Here is a 14,671-nt window from a genome sequence, read left to right as displayed (position 1 = left end):
ATGTAAGGAACCCTGGTGGAGCAATGGTTAAGTGCTCAGCTGCTAACTGAAAGGTTGGTGGTTTGAACTCACAGTGGCTCCATGGGAGAAAGATCTGACGATCGTCTCCTGTAAAGATTATAGCCCAGAAAACTCTATGGGGAGGTTCTACTGTGTCACACTGGCTCACTGAGTTGAAAATCAACTCAGCAACAACATATAATGAAGGCTTCTCGCAAAACTTTTGCCTACTTTTTGAAGAAAAATAACTATTCTCTGATGTCTTAGGAAATTTTACATATTCTATCTATATGTATTGTCGTATATGAATTCTCTCCTCAGAGATCTTTTATGGTCTTTGTATCACCATTGGCAAGAACATCAGAGATCAATAAATTGAATGAGTGGATGAATGAATAATTGACAAATGGGGGTATAGACCTAGATCCTGAGTGTTTTCGTGGTTGAACACAGTGCTTGTCCAAGAATAATGTGTTTCAACTTGGAAAGTATTGCCAAGGGAATGTTGGCTAAGAAACAATGAGGCCAGGTAGAAAGAAATTTATCTGAGGACATGAAAGGGGATGAGAGTAAGCAGAAGCAGGGTAATCTTATATAACAGTACCAGTTTGAGGGAGGATGAAAGAAGAAAACTGACACAAAGGACTTGGTTCTGAGCCAATCCACATAAGGGGCTCAGGCAGTACGGTTGGCTTTTTCTCATTATGTGCATTTCTGAGGTATAATTAAAGGAGTGGTTGGTCCCCAGCAGTCAGTTCAGCTGTTACAGGATGTGTTTGTGCCACTAGCATAACTTAGCCTGACAATATAGTTGCTGTTTTCTATGATGGTTTTGGTGGGGAAAAAAAGGAGGTCTCAGATCAGTCAACAAAGGCCTCTGATTCACACAGGATGTCTTAACTTGGCTATTAAAGAATCCCTCCACCTTTATATGAGTGGGTGGGATTTTCCATCACACTTCATGCTAGACATACAGAAAAATTTCCTCCTTTGTCTGGAAGACAGAATTGAAAATGGGAATTTTTCAGGAACTAGGTTTACTTGGGTGGGGATTTGTGTTAGTGGCCTGTTATGAACAAAACTGTATATAAAATCTTAGCTGCCAGAAAATTCTATTTTAAATATATACTTAGCTAACTGTGTCCATATCAGTTCTTTGAATGAGAGTTCAGGTTGTTCGATAGTGAAACTGCTTTGTCTTCCAAGTTATGTCATGACCATTGACAATGAGCAAGACCATTCTTATCTCCCAAGTGGTGATTTTAGAGGGAGACCCAAAAACTCTCATTCTGTGTTCTGAAATTCTTTCATTTGAGATTCACTAATTCTTTGGAAGTTGTGAAGATATTTCATTCCTCAAGGGACATCTAATAGAATGCAAACATGTCTAAAATAACGTGTAATTTAGTCTTAGCTGTCCTCTTAGGGCCATAAGCTTGAAAGGTAAAACTGGATGATATCTTAGAATTCATAGAATCATAGTGTTTCAGATTCTGAAAGGACTGTAGAGATTGCTGAATTCATCAATCAGTTGAGGAATACACAGTTGAGGAAACCTTCAATACACTTTTGAGGAAACCGAGACCCAGAGTGGCAACATGATGTGCAAAAAGTTAAACAAAAATTTGGATACAGAACCCAGGCCTAACTGCCAAGTCTCCTGACTGTCACCCACCATTTCTTTCCTCTGTGCCACACTTTGGTAGGATCAACCCACGGCCAAGGTGATAAAGAGAAAGTACTTGGGAAGGAAGGGAGATCTGGGGAGGAAGAACAACTTGAGAGAGGAAGTTGGAGGGCAACAAAACTAGCTTATGCCTCTGTCATGATGCCTGGGACCAGCCTCATGTGGGAGCTGAGCCATGTCATGTGTTGAAGAAACTACCATCAAACCAAAACTTGCCCTGAATTTCAGCAACATCAGAATAATAATGCACATTTTGCACCTAATAGTAGCACTTTTGGAGCCCTGGTGGCATAGGGGTTAAGAGCACGGCTGTTAACCAAAATGTTGGGCAGTTGGAATCTACCAGCTGCTCCTTGGAAACCCTATGGGGAAGTTCTACTCTATCCTGAGTCACTATGAGTTGGAATCGATGCGATGGCAATGGATTTGGTCTGTTTTTAGTAGCACTTTTAGTTCTGTTGTAGAAAACAAGTAAAAACAAGTAAACAAGAAAAACAAAAAACTTCATGTGTGTATCTGTCAATCTGTCTGTAATTCAGTGAAAGTTCAGAGCAATTCTCAATTCTTTTATTCTCCAGTGACACAGTATATACAAGACATCCTTAATCCATATCTTCACCAGTCATTTTGATTCCTAATTTTAAGTTCTTATAAATACACATTGCATTGAACTAGCTCCATATGACCCTTGGAAAGCTGAAAATATCACCTCAGGGTTTTTTTTTTTTTTTTTCAGTCAGTTGACATACCCCATTTAGATAAAACATTGTATTTTCTTTTATGTTAACATTCCACTGAGATCAGGAAAAATACAGAGCTAATTCATGGAAGAGGGTTTTTTTTTCAAAGTAGATTTTTCTTCAGGTGCCTTAAATATTTTAGGGAATAAATACTTTACAGAATGAATGATAAATTCATTGAACTTTTTATCTTTCTTAAAGTATTTATTTTTAATTTTAAATTAGTAATTGAAAAATCATATAAACATCTACACATGCTTAATTTTTCCTTTTGTGGCAATGAATATTTATACATTGTCCATGAATTTTCAATTGAAAAGCTGGTAATGGTTTTGGTAATAAGAGGCTTCAATCATGATTCTGTTATTCACTTTGAAAAAAGGGGTGTTTGTTTCTGATCCTACTTAGAGATTGTTCCAGTTTCCTATTGCTGCTGTAAAAAGTAACCATAAATTTAGTAAACAACACAAATTTATAATCTTAGAATTCTAGAGATTGAAGTCCAAAATGGATCTCTTTGGGCTGAAGTCAAGGTATTGGCAAGGTTGTGTTCCTTTCTGTAGCTCTGGGGAAGAATCTGTTCTCTTGCCTTTTCCAGCTTCTAGGCATCCTCCCCACCTCCCCCAGCATTTGCTGGCTGATGGCACACTTTCCCCATTTTGGAACCCAGTAATACCAGGCTGAATCCTTTTCAAGCTGCCAACTTCCTGACTCTCTCTTCTGGTTTCCTCTTCGACTTTTAACAATCCTTGACATTACATTGAGCCCATCTGGATAGTTCAAGATAATCTCCCTATTTTATGGTCAGATGATTGTTGTTGTTGTTAGGTGCCATCAAGTCACTTCCAACTCACAGTGACCCTGGGTATGAAAGAATGGAACACTGCCCAGTCCTGTGCCATTCTCACAATTGTTGTTATACTTGAGCCCATTGTTGCGGCCACTGTGTCAGTTCATCTCGTTAAGGGTCATCTTCTTTTTTGGTGACCCTCTACTTTACCAAGCATGATGTCTTTCTCCAGAGACTGGTCACTCCAGATAACATATCCAAAGTACGTGAGACAAAGTCTCACTATCCTCACTTCTAAGGAGCATTCTGGCTGTACTTTTTCCAAGACAGATTTGTTCATTCTTCTGGAAGTCCATGGTATATTCACTATTCTTTGCCAGTTGATTACCAACCTAAATTCTTCTTTGTCATGTAACATAACATATTCAGAAGTTCGAGGGATTAGGACGGAGACATCTTTGGAGGGCCATTATTCTATCTACCACAGAGCTCAAGAAGGATGAGATGAAAACCTATAACTACCACTTGATGACAAGTGCCCAGATTTATCACAGCATCTCTGCTGAGAACCTCACAGTGGTGTCATGCATGATTAGTGGGCCCAAGGCAATATTTCTGATGTGTAGAATGAGGCCTAGTCCTTTCTCCCTTTACCTAACTCCTAAATCGGGGGCTGAGTGCAATTAACATCAGCTATCAATTATTTGAACTTATTCCATCATAATGTTCCTGACTTTATATAAGTAGGAGACAGCTACTACATTCGGATAAAAATTATTTTGAACAAAACTGAAAATATAACCAAGTTGAAAACATAGTTTATATAAATACCATGCCCATTTTTTCCCTTTAATCTACATTCAAACATTTTTCTTTTGGCAATTAGTATATTGGTTAAGTTGGAAAGTATTTTCAGAAAACGGAATACAGTGATGCAAATCCTATAAAATTGATAAGTATGGCTGGCTAATAAAGCTATTTTAGAACATATGAAGTACTACTAAATATCTCTTTTTGCCTTTAGGGTAAGCTAGTCAATTAGTTGTTTCTTTTACATAGGTTATCATGACATATTGAGCTCAGTCTTGCCAACTGTTGAGCAGTTGGTTCTCCTCCTTGGCATTCCTTATTGCTTATACACTTCCACCCAAGTCATTTCTTACGCAGAAGAGGAAATGCTTTGGCAGTGAAACACCATGTGTCATCAAAATATTTGTGTGGATTAAGCATCAACAATATATACGTTAATGTGCAAGAGACTGTTGGGAGGATATAAAGCCCATTTCACCTTCTCCCCACTCCTTAATTATCTCTGACTTCTCACACATAGCTCTGGATTCAAAGATAATTAGAGTTCAAATTTTAAGGACTACAAGGCTCCTATAATTTTGTATTACTGTATTTTGGTCTATCACTATATATAATAGATTGTAATTTAGATGGATGAACAGTACACTTGATTAAATCAGTCAATGGGAAAACACTTTGCAAACACTATGGAAAACACTTAGAATATTGCCTGGACATAATAAGCATTTCCTAGAGCTATTATTATTACCATTATTAGTGATTTGATGCTTTAATTTTATTTTTGTAACAGTATAAGGACCCCTCCGAAAATCTTACATGCATTTTTAATTATTTCTTTATTTGCTCTATTTTCAAAATTGTGATTTCTGTTCTGCTCATTGAATATTAAAAGTGAAACTGTGTTTTTAAAATCTGGATATGTCTAATTTACATCAATCACTTAAAATTGGTTTAACTTTTAGCAGCCATTCATAGAAATGTTGTCCTTTGTTTTTGATGAGGAAAAAATGTTAATATTAATGATTAAATTGACCTACAGCATATAGGGAAATGATAAGACCTGGAGCTTCATACCTCTGAAGCTCTGTCAGTTGTAAAGACTAAAATAATTTGGTACTCTGGCCATCGCACACTGTATTAGACGTAGTGGGAAAGAGCTGTTGTGACATATAACCCTTTTTTTTTCCCCACTTCCCTTAGGATGTCATTCATTGTGGGAGAGCTTTTCTAAATTATCTGTTGGATTTGTACAGAAGTAATCCACTTTATTCATGTCCCTGAGCTCATGAATGTATAACAGCTTTTGGTTTAATAACATTTCAGGTCTCGAAAACAGTATTTGTGGTGGCAATCACTTTAATGTGGTGAAAAGAAAAAAAAAAATAAAACTAAGGTTAAAGCTGCGAAAGAGATTTTGATTACTGACAGTCTCTGAGAACATTCTTTAATCTCTGGCACCTCTTGGTATGAAAGAACAGTTGTTTTAATTTTTCTTCTGAACATAGTTGATGAATGTTATTATTTTTTTTTTACAGGTAACTGTGCAAAAACATTGTATAAGCCACACTAAAGCTTGTATTTGAACACGTTTCAGCCTATATTTCTATACTGTATTCTTTTTGGAGTTACATCTGAAATAATTCCAGTTTCAGTTGTGTGACAACAACTGGTTATAATGACACACATATTTCTGTGGGTGTTAAACCCGATTACTCTCCTGTATTAGATATTCATTTCTTTCTGGATAATGTTCAAGAAATTGAGTTGAATTTGTCTTAGAATTCACTGATTTATCTTTATTTCTTTACCAGCTAGTATCATCTTATACTCTTAGACTAATAACCTACAGATTGTAGAATTTGAAGGAAAAAAATACTGTTTCCTCAGTTTGTTTTTTCTACCCAGCCTGAATCACACCATCCGAAGTCTGGGGTAGGTTCCTGTTTCTCTTTTCAGGTTCCCATTTGCCTCTCTGGGTCAGTTGTTACTTAGCTGAATTTTCTAACTTGCCTCATACTTTTGATGTGCATATTTATATTTTACTTATCATCAACTCTTTCTTGATATACACGTTTCTCTTTAATCATTTTTCCCTCCCTCACCGAAACAACAGACTTTCTCTTTCTCTTTGCCCTTTCTTTTGTCCCTCTAGTATCTCTAATTCATGGTATTGCTCTGTGTGCTAGAAAACGTCCAAAGAAACCCACTTTAGAAGTTCTTTTTTAACTATGATTGCACTAATTCCTGTTCAATATTTTGTTCTCCCTCTTTAAGTGACATACATTGACATATTACGCCTTAAAAATACATCTTTATTAGGCAGTTTGTAAAATGGAATCAATTATAAAAATAATTTTTATCTATAGTTATCATAATAGTAGCTTTATATTTGGAGAAATACTGTAAAAGAAATAATGTGAGAGCACATGAATAGCTTCTGTTGTTCTAATTCTAACGGTATGCAAATCAGTTAGTAGTAAAAAAAAAAATAGCTTTAGTAAAATCAAGGTTTCCAGGCTAAGCTATTTCTATTTATAGCATTTAAAACAGGGCATAATATTAACTATCTCACAGAAGCCATGCCGAGGTGAATAAGTTATGTGGGAGAAAAACTTAAAAAAGCTTAAGTGTAAAAATATTTGAGTGCTAAATGTTATTGAAGTACATTTTTATCTGCTATCTACTGTTAGGTGCAACATATAAATTTAAGGTTTAATAATGTAAAAGCATGCAAATATAAAAGCATGGATTTCTATGTCTATTTTATATGCCATGTATAGGTGGAAGCTCAAAGTTTTAGACACTTGTGTCTAACTGCTTTTAGGAATAATTTAGAATATATTGTACTTGTGAGAAATGAATGTGGATTTTAGGACTGTTTTGAACTTAGATCTTAGGATATATTTATTATTAATGCTTGTAATTTTTCTTGCATAGTATTTGGCAAAATTAGCTTTTCCTACCAAAATTGTATTTTGATTGGAGATAGCTTGACCCCTACGAGTGACCAAAAATTTCATAAAACATAAACCTACAGCAGAGTTCATCAAAGTCAACCTCTTTTAAAGATGAGAAAATAGAGCCCAGAAATGTGAAGTGACTTGACCACTTTAACGAAGCAGCTAGAAATAAAGTACAATTTTATGAGATCCTTGTTAGTTTATGCTTCAGAGGAAGCTCTTATTTTTACATCAAAACTCTTTGTCAAGAGACTTCCAGGCAACGTGGCAGTGTAGACAGAAGCACCATGCCATCTCTCCACAGCAAAGATCAAAAAAACTAAGTCAAACAGAGACACACGTCAATCCTGAAACCGTAAGCATCAGACAAAGAGATAAAGAACTTAGCCAAACACCAAATGGAATAAGAAACTGACCAAGAACAGAAAGTGAGGAGAGATACATGCAGAGGTCTCCTATCAGCTAATGCAGCACGGACCTGCCATCCTGGACTCTGTCATGGTTTGAATTATGTCCCCCAAAAAATATGTGTATCAATTTGACAAGGCCATGATTCCTGGTACTGTGTGATTTTCCTGTATGTTGTAAACCTGCCTCTATGATGTTAATGAGGGAGGATGGGTGGCAGTTGTGTTAGTAAGGCAGGACCTGATCTGCAAGACTGGTTTGTGTCCTGAGGCAATCTCTTGAGATATAAAAGACAGAAGTGAACAGTGAGACAGGGGGACATCATACCATCAAGAAAGCAGTGTCGGGAGCAAAGCGCGTCCTTTGGACCGGGGTCCCCGCACTGAGAAACTCCTAGTCTGGGGGTACACTGAAGAGAAGAAGGCCGACAGAGAGAAAAAGCCTTCCCCTGGAGCTGATGCCCTGAATTTTAGCCTACTTTGACTATGAGGAAATAAACTTCTCTTCATTAAAACCATCCACTTGTGGTATTTCTGTTATGGCAGCACTAGATGACTAAGACAGACTCCTATCGGAGATCACTTAATAGGAGGTATGAGAAAACAGCTTCACAGGGCTTCCAGCAGGAGACAGAACAACCAGTAACCAGCGATATACACCTTTACACCCCCAACCCTTCTTCACCCACACTCGGCCTCCTCTGCTTCCTGCCACCACAGTCTGCTGGCTGAGAAGCACAGGCTTCACCTCAGGTGCTGCTGAATTCTACCTGCCCGCACTGGCTGGCTCCCCGAGTGCCATTGTTGGGTGCTGGTGTTGCTTTTTTCTGCTTCTTTAGATTTCTTCCTTACCTCTCACCAGCTCCCCCTCCTTTCTCTCAAATACCTGGCTCGGTGTGCCATCTTTGCTTCTTCTTGAAAGACTGTGAAATGCTCTTTGACTGTGAAATTGCTTCCTGGTCTGTGCAGCCGCACTGATAGGAGTCCTGGGGCTTTTTTGTTTGTTTGTTTTATTTTGATTTGTTTGTTTTCTTTTTCTATTTTCTCAGCTTGGGAGTCCCTTCTAGCCAGGCAGTACTGCACAGCTTGGGAGCTAGTCCCTTACTCTGCGCAGTTGCATAGTGGGACCCCTGGGGGCATTTCTTTTTTCTTGTTTTGTTTTTTTTGTCCTTGTTTTGTTATCTTCTCTCTCTTTTTCCCTTTTTGTCTTTCTTCATTTCTCAGTTTCTTGTCTCTCTATACTCACCTTCTCTTCCTGTCTCCTGTGTACCTGGCTCTGTGTGACATCTCTACCCCTTCTAGCCAGGCTATACTTCACAGCCTGGGAGCAACTTCACCAGTTCTCACAGCCACAGTGGTGGGATCCCTGGGGGCTTTTTTTTTCTTCTAATTTTTTTTCTTTTCTTTTTTCTTCCTTTTTGTTTTTCTCCGTTTGTCAGTCTCTCATCTCTCCACTCTAACAGCAAGCTCCCACAGCACTCTTTTTTGTTTGTTTGTATGTTTTTGGCTCCTGTTCCTCTCTCCTCTTTCCCATACCCATTTTAGTTCCACACATCACAATCTCCCCCCTCCTTCCTGCCAACCTGCACTGTGCGCTGAACATTATACCCCTAAGCAGCACAGGCACAGCCTACCAGAACCTGCCCTGCACTGATTCCCAGCCCACCCTGTTGGCCCTAGTACATGCCACAAACAACCCATCTGAGGAGCTCTCCTTCAGCTGGTCCTGCCCTGCTATACCATACCTGAGTGACTGACGCTGCCCACTGGAGAAGGAAGTAAAAAGTGTCATGCCTGCAGATGAGCAAACAACAAAGAACGCATAGCCCACCTGCTCAGACATAACCAAATAAAACAAAAAAGCAGGATGAAACAAACAAATCTATAACCAATAAACAAGGAAAATATCTACTGAATGCCCTGAAGACAGCAGACTATATCAAAACATATACAAAAACAGGACAGGATGGTTCCAGTAGGCATCCAAAATAAAACACCAGACGACTTCCCAGTAGAAGAAAAGGCACTAGAACTACCTGATTTCAGAGTTATCCAAGAGTTGAAGCAAAAAGCAGACAAAAATGAGGAGAAAAAAGACAAATTCATGGAAAATACAGACAAAAAAATGGAATAATTCAGGAAAATAATACAGGAACAAAATGCCAAAATAAATTCACAACCAGAAATCATACAAAAACAACAATTAGAAATATGAAAGAGAACAAGATTTCAGAAATGGACAGTGTCATAGAAGGGCTGAGGAACAGATTTGAAATGGTGGAAGACAGGATCAGCAAAATTTAAGACTAACACTTGGATACAAAAAAAAAAGAACAAAGAAAAATGGTGAAACACTGAGAATTATGTGGGATACAATCAAAAGCAAAAATCTGCAAATGATCGGAGTTTCAGAACAGGCTAGAAAACAGAAAACGCAGAGAGGATCATTGAAGAATTGCTGACAGAAAACTTCCCTAATATCATGAAAGATGAAAAGCTGACCATCCAAGAAGATCAATGAATCTCATATAGGATAGACCCAAAAGAAAATCACCAAGGCATATCATAATCACACTCACTAAAACCAAAGACAAACAAAGAATCCTGAGAGCAGCTCGAGAAAAACAAAAAGTCACATACAGAGGAGAAACAATAAGACTGAGCTCAGATTATTTGGCAGAAACCATGCAGGCAAGAAGGCAATAGGATGGCATATATAAAACCTTGAAAGACAAAATTGCCAGCAAGAATATATATATCCTGCAAAACTCTCATTAAAATATGATGGTGAAATTAGGTCATTTCCAGCTAAAACAGAAATGAAGGGACTATGTAAAAACCAAACCAAACTTACAAGACTTACTAAAGGGAGTCCTTTGATCTGAGAGCAAACAACATCAGACCACAGGCTGAATCTAGGACGCAGGATCATACCAGCCAGATACCAACCTAGGAAATGAACTCTCAAGGACTATCCAAAACCAAAAGAATTACAACAGGCAGCCAGAGAGGTTAATCTGTAAATGACAACAACATCAGAACAGTAGAAGAGGGAATAAATGGTGTAGGTATAGAACCTTCTAATGGAGAGGAAGACAAGGCGATACCAAGTAATAATAGACTGGTTCAAACCTAGGAAGATAAGGGTAAATTCCAAGGTAACCACAAAGAAAGTTAACAAACCTACTCGTCAAAATAAAGAAGAAGAACATAAAGTCTCAGTAAAAACAAAACATATGAAAACTGTTCATCAAAAGTCAAGAGTTGACACAAAAAAATGACCAGATTTACTGGCCTAAAGGAGACTGGAGAAACCCTGAGAGTATGGCCCCCAGACACCCTTTTAGCTCAGTGGTGAAGTTACCTCCAAGGTTCACGGTTCAGCCTGGGAGTGGACAGCCCCGTAAAACCAAATGAGACTAACGAGGTACAGGAGTCCCGTGACAAGGGCCAGAAGGCAGAAGGAGACAAGGAAGCTGGTGATAGGGAACCCAAAGTTGAGTAAGGATATTGTCGATGTGCTGTGAGATTGTTAACCATTATCATAGGGCAACATGTGTAGTAACTGTTAAATGAGAAACTATTTTGTTCTGTAAGCCTTCATCTTAAGTGAGAATAACAGCACAATTGGAAGAGCGTAGTCAATGTCACTGAACTGTGCATGTAGAAATTTTTGAAATGGTGTATCTTTGGCTATGTGTATTTTCACCAAAAAAAAAGGTGAAGAAGTTAGAGGGTTTGACATGTTGTGGGGTTGTTAACCAATGTCATAAAACAATATGTGTACTACTGTTTCATGAGAAATTATTTGTTCTGTAAGCCTTCACCCGAAGTACAATTAAAAAAAAAAAAGGAAAAAAAAAAGAAAAAGTCAGGAGTTGATGCTGGAAATGGCAAAGTGCATATTGAGGCACTAGGGGCTAGTTAAGACTAGGAGCTCAGGCAGTATAGCTTTCAGAGTGTGTAAGAGTCACTTGGTTGCTCTGGAAGAATGTCCATGTGGAGGTTTTATTTAGTGTGGCAGTTCATACCTCAGTTCTAATCCAAAATTTATCTTTACTAGCTAGTCATCAGTTGTGAATTGGCATGGGTTTCATATCAGGTCAAGCTTTTACCAATGTGAAATACACCATTGTGATTCCAAAGCAATTGCATTTTGCATTGTGATTAATTTTACAAAGCACATAAATTTTTTTACCCTTTTTTTTTTTTTGTAAAATATATGCATTGCATAATTCTTTTGTCTTTTTCTTTAATAGTCCGTTTTTCTAAGCCAAGGAGCAAAACCGTGTCAAAGTCGTCGATGCTACTGTGCCATAGGAGAAGGATGCCTGGACAATTAAAAGGGCATAGGTATTTCAGAAACTGATGTTAGCATTTGGCTTTAACTTTTCTTCACTTCTCTCCCACCCCGAAGAGGAGCTCCTAAAAAATCGCAATAATAACTTATTTACATTTTAACTTCTTTTTCTATTCTTGTTTGGAGCATCTTTTAAGTAGAAGGCTAGTGTATGTTCATTTGTTTTCCCCACATAACTTAGCACAAGAGTTTGCAAATAGAAGGCACTCACTGTCTGCTAAGTGAAGACAAATGAGTCAAAGACAAATATAAGAAGTTCATATATAACCTAAAGGTGGAAATTCAGACATTGGAAAATCAAGAGTTCATTATGTCACCTTTTTCTTTCTTCAGGAATTCATTAGGTATGAATCGCAAAACCTGGTTATTTGACATAAACTTTCAAAGTCTCCCTGTCCAGCCTCCCAACTATGAAGAAATCCTCTCCTAAATATGGCTAACAGTTTGCAGTGAAGCTGCATCTTATTTTTCCACTGATGGACAACTACTATTCAGAAAACAATAGTCCCGTGTTCAAAAGCTCTTGTTAAAATGTAGTTAAGAAAGAACTACATTTTTGTAACTTGCCACCCCCTGACTATAGTTAGATATTTTTAAATTCAAATAATTATAAAACTTGTATCTCTCTCACATTACCAAATGAAACCAGTTACCGTGGAGTTGATTCCAACTCATGACAACCTCATGGGTTGCAGAGTAGAACTGCTCTATAGAGTTTCCATGGCTGTGACCTTTTGGAAGCAGGTCTTTCTTCCAGGGTGCCTCTGGGTAGATTTGAACCCCCAGTCCTTTTGGTTAGTAGTCAAGCACTTAACCGTTTATGCCACCTGGGGTTTTGACTCATAGTGACCCTAAAAGACAGAGTAGAACTTCCCCATAAAGTTTCCAAGGCTGTAAATCTTTATGGAAGCAGACTGCCACATCTTTCTCCAACAGAATGGCCGGTAGATTTGAACTGCTGACCTTCCAGTTAGCAGCCAAGCACTGAAGCACTGCACCACCAAGACTCCTGTTCTCCCACATTAGAACCCTTCAAATATGTGAAGCCATTTGAAATGGTTTTCATATCTCTCATCATCCTGGCTGCAAGATATTATTACACTCTAATATATTACTGTGTATTCATACTTTCCTATTTGTAGCTTGCCTTTATTTGAATCTATTAAATAGCAACTTAGGGATTCCAATTGTAAAAGTAATGCCATTATCAATACAGAACACTTCTTTTAAAATATATTCTTTGATAGAATTTACACAGGAAACGTCAAGATTGATAAAATTATTTGAAATTTTCCTTATATAGTCATAAGATTTTATATAGTCAAATACACAGGACTAGGGGAAGAAAATCTCTTATCCTTCAATAATATGATTTGGTGGCCTAGATTATTCGTGTTTTGTCACAAGCTGCAAAGGGCTCCATTTCTTTGCAATGTGATTACAAGGCCATTCTTGCTCCAGACTGGAGCCCCCTAGAGGGTAATATGATGTGTCTCTTATCAGCATGGGGGCTATTTTAGGCTCTCAAAAATATTAAATCAGTCAATCATCAAGGAGATTTTTCTGACCCAGTTTACTTAAGTGATTTGTATGGAACTTAAAAGTTTAGTGTCTAAAATTACTCCTGATATTGAATCTGTTTTTTAATTTGCTTTGAGTCCAGTGGAACTCATTTAAATTCAGAGCTTCCATTGACTTAAAGGTATGGGTGTAATAATGATCTCTAAATAAATATGACAGAGTACATACTACAGCTCTTGGGCATGGAGACAAATGTGCATTGACCCATAAAGAAATCAGTGGGGTTAGGGTAGCTCTTGAACTTTTGTTTCCAAAGTTAAAACACCTAGTAATAAGATAAATGTGAATAAACTCTTCTTTCCCCATCGAACAACAGTCTCCTTTGCTATGAGCCCAGAAGAACTGGATGGTGTCCGGCTACCATTACTGAACATTTTGATTAAAGATTCTATAGAAGAATCTTGATCAAAAGGGGGGAAATACAGAACAGCATTTCAAATTCTATTGGATTCCAGACTTCCTGGAGCCATGAAGGTTGGATAAACCCCTGAAACTATTGTCTTGAGATAATCTTTAAATCTTAAACCAAAAATATCCCCTGAAGTCTTCTTAAAACCAAATAGTAGTTTAGCTTAGCTAGTAAAAAATATCTACCTTGAACATTATGATTATGCTCTTTTAAGCACTATCTCTATGGAATCAGATTGACAACAGCAACTTGAAAGATTAGATAGGAATCTTATGGGGAAGTGAATTTATGTTAATGGGGGAGGAACAACTCAGAAAAGGAGGGTGAGAATGGTTGCACAACTCAAAGAAAGTAATCTGTTACTAAATGGTACATGTAGAAATTGTTGAATTGGTGTATGTTTTTCTGTGTATATTCTCAACAACAACAACAAAATAAATGAAATTAAGAGAAGAGATAAATGTGAATAGGGATTTCTGTCTTTTTCTGAATTTATGAAATAAAATATAGAATTTTGTCAATGCTGTCTGAACACTCTGCTCTTCTTTCCTTACTCACTTAAAATCCTGAGAGAAAAAGTGAAATGTTGACAAGGAGAGAAGGAAGCACAAGGTTCTCTGATGTACTTTATGCATGATAACTTTTCGAGCAAGCAAATCCAATTAGTCCTTTTTAAGCCCACCCCTAACATTGCATGGCCTGGAGCAAAAGTAAAAATAGAGACCCTTATAAGTCTAAATATTTAAAAGTTATAAGTCCAGCTAACAAACTGTTAAATAAAGCATGATCTATTTCCTGTCTTAAGACATAGAACTTTGTAATGACTTGGAAGCCCAGGTTCAAATTTAGGATGATCTGACACCTGGTAGTTTCATGCAGGAATCTGTTCTCTGCTCCTGGCCAATTGCCTGCTCCTTTTCTCTTCCT

This window comes from Trichechus manatus, unplaced genomic scaffold (assembly GCF_000243295.1).
Source record: "Trichechus manatus latirostris isolate Lorelei unplaced genomic scaffold, TriManLat1.0 scaffold00085, whole genome shotgun sequence".
NCBI classification, from domain to species: domain Eukaryota; kingdom Metazoa; phylum Chordata; class Mammalia; order Sirenia; family Trichechidae; genus Trichechus; species Trichechus manatus.
This window is presented reverse-complemented; position numbering follows the sequence as displayed.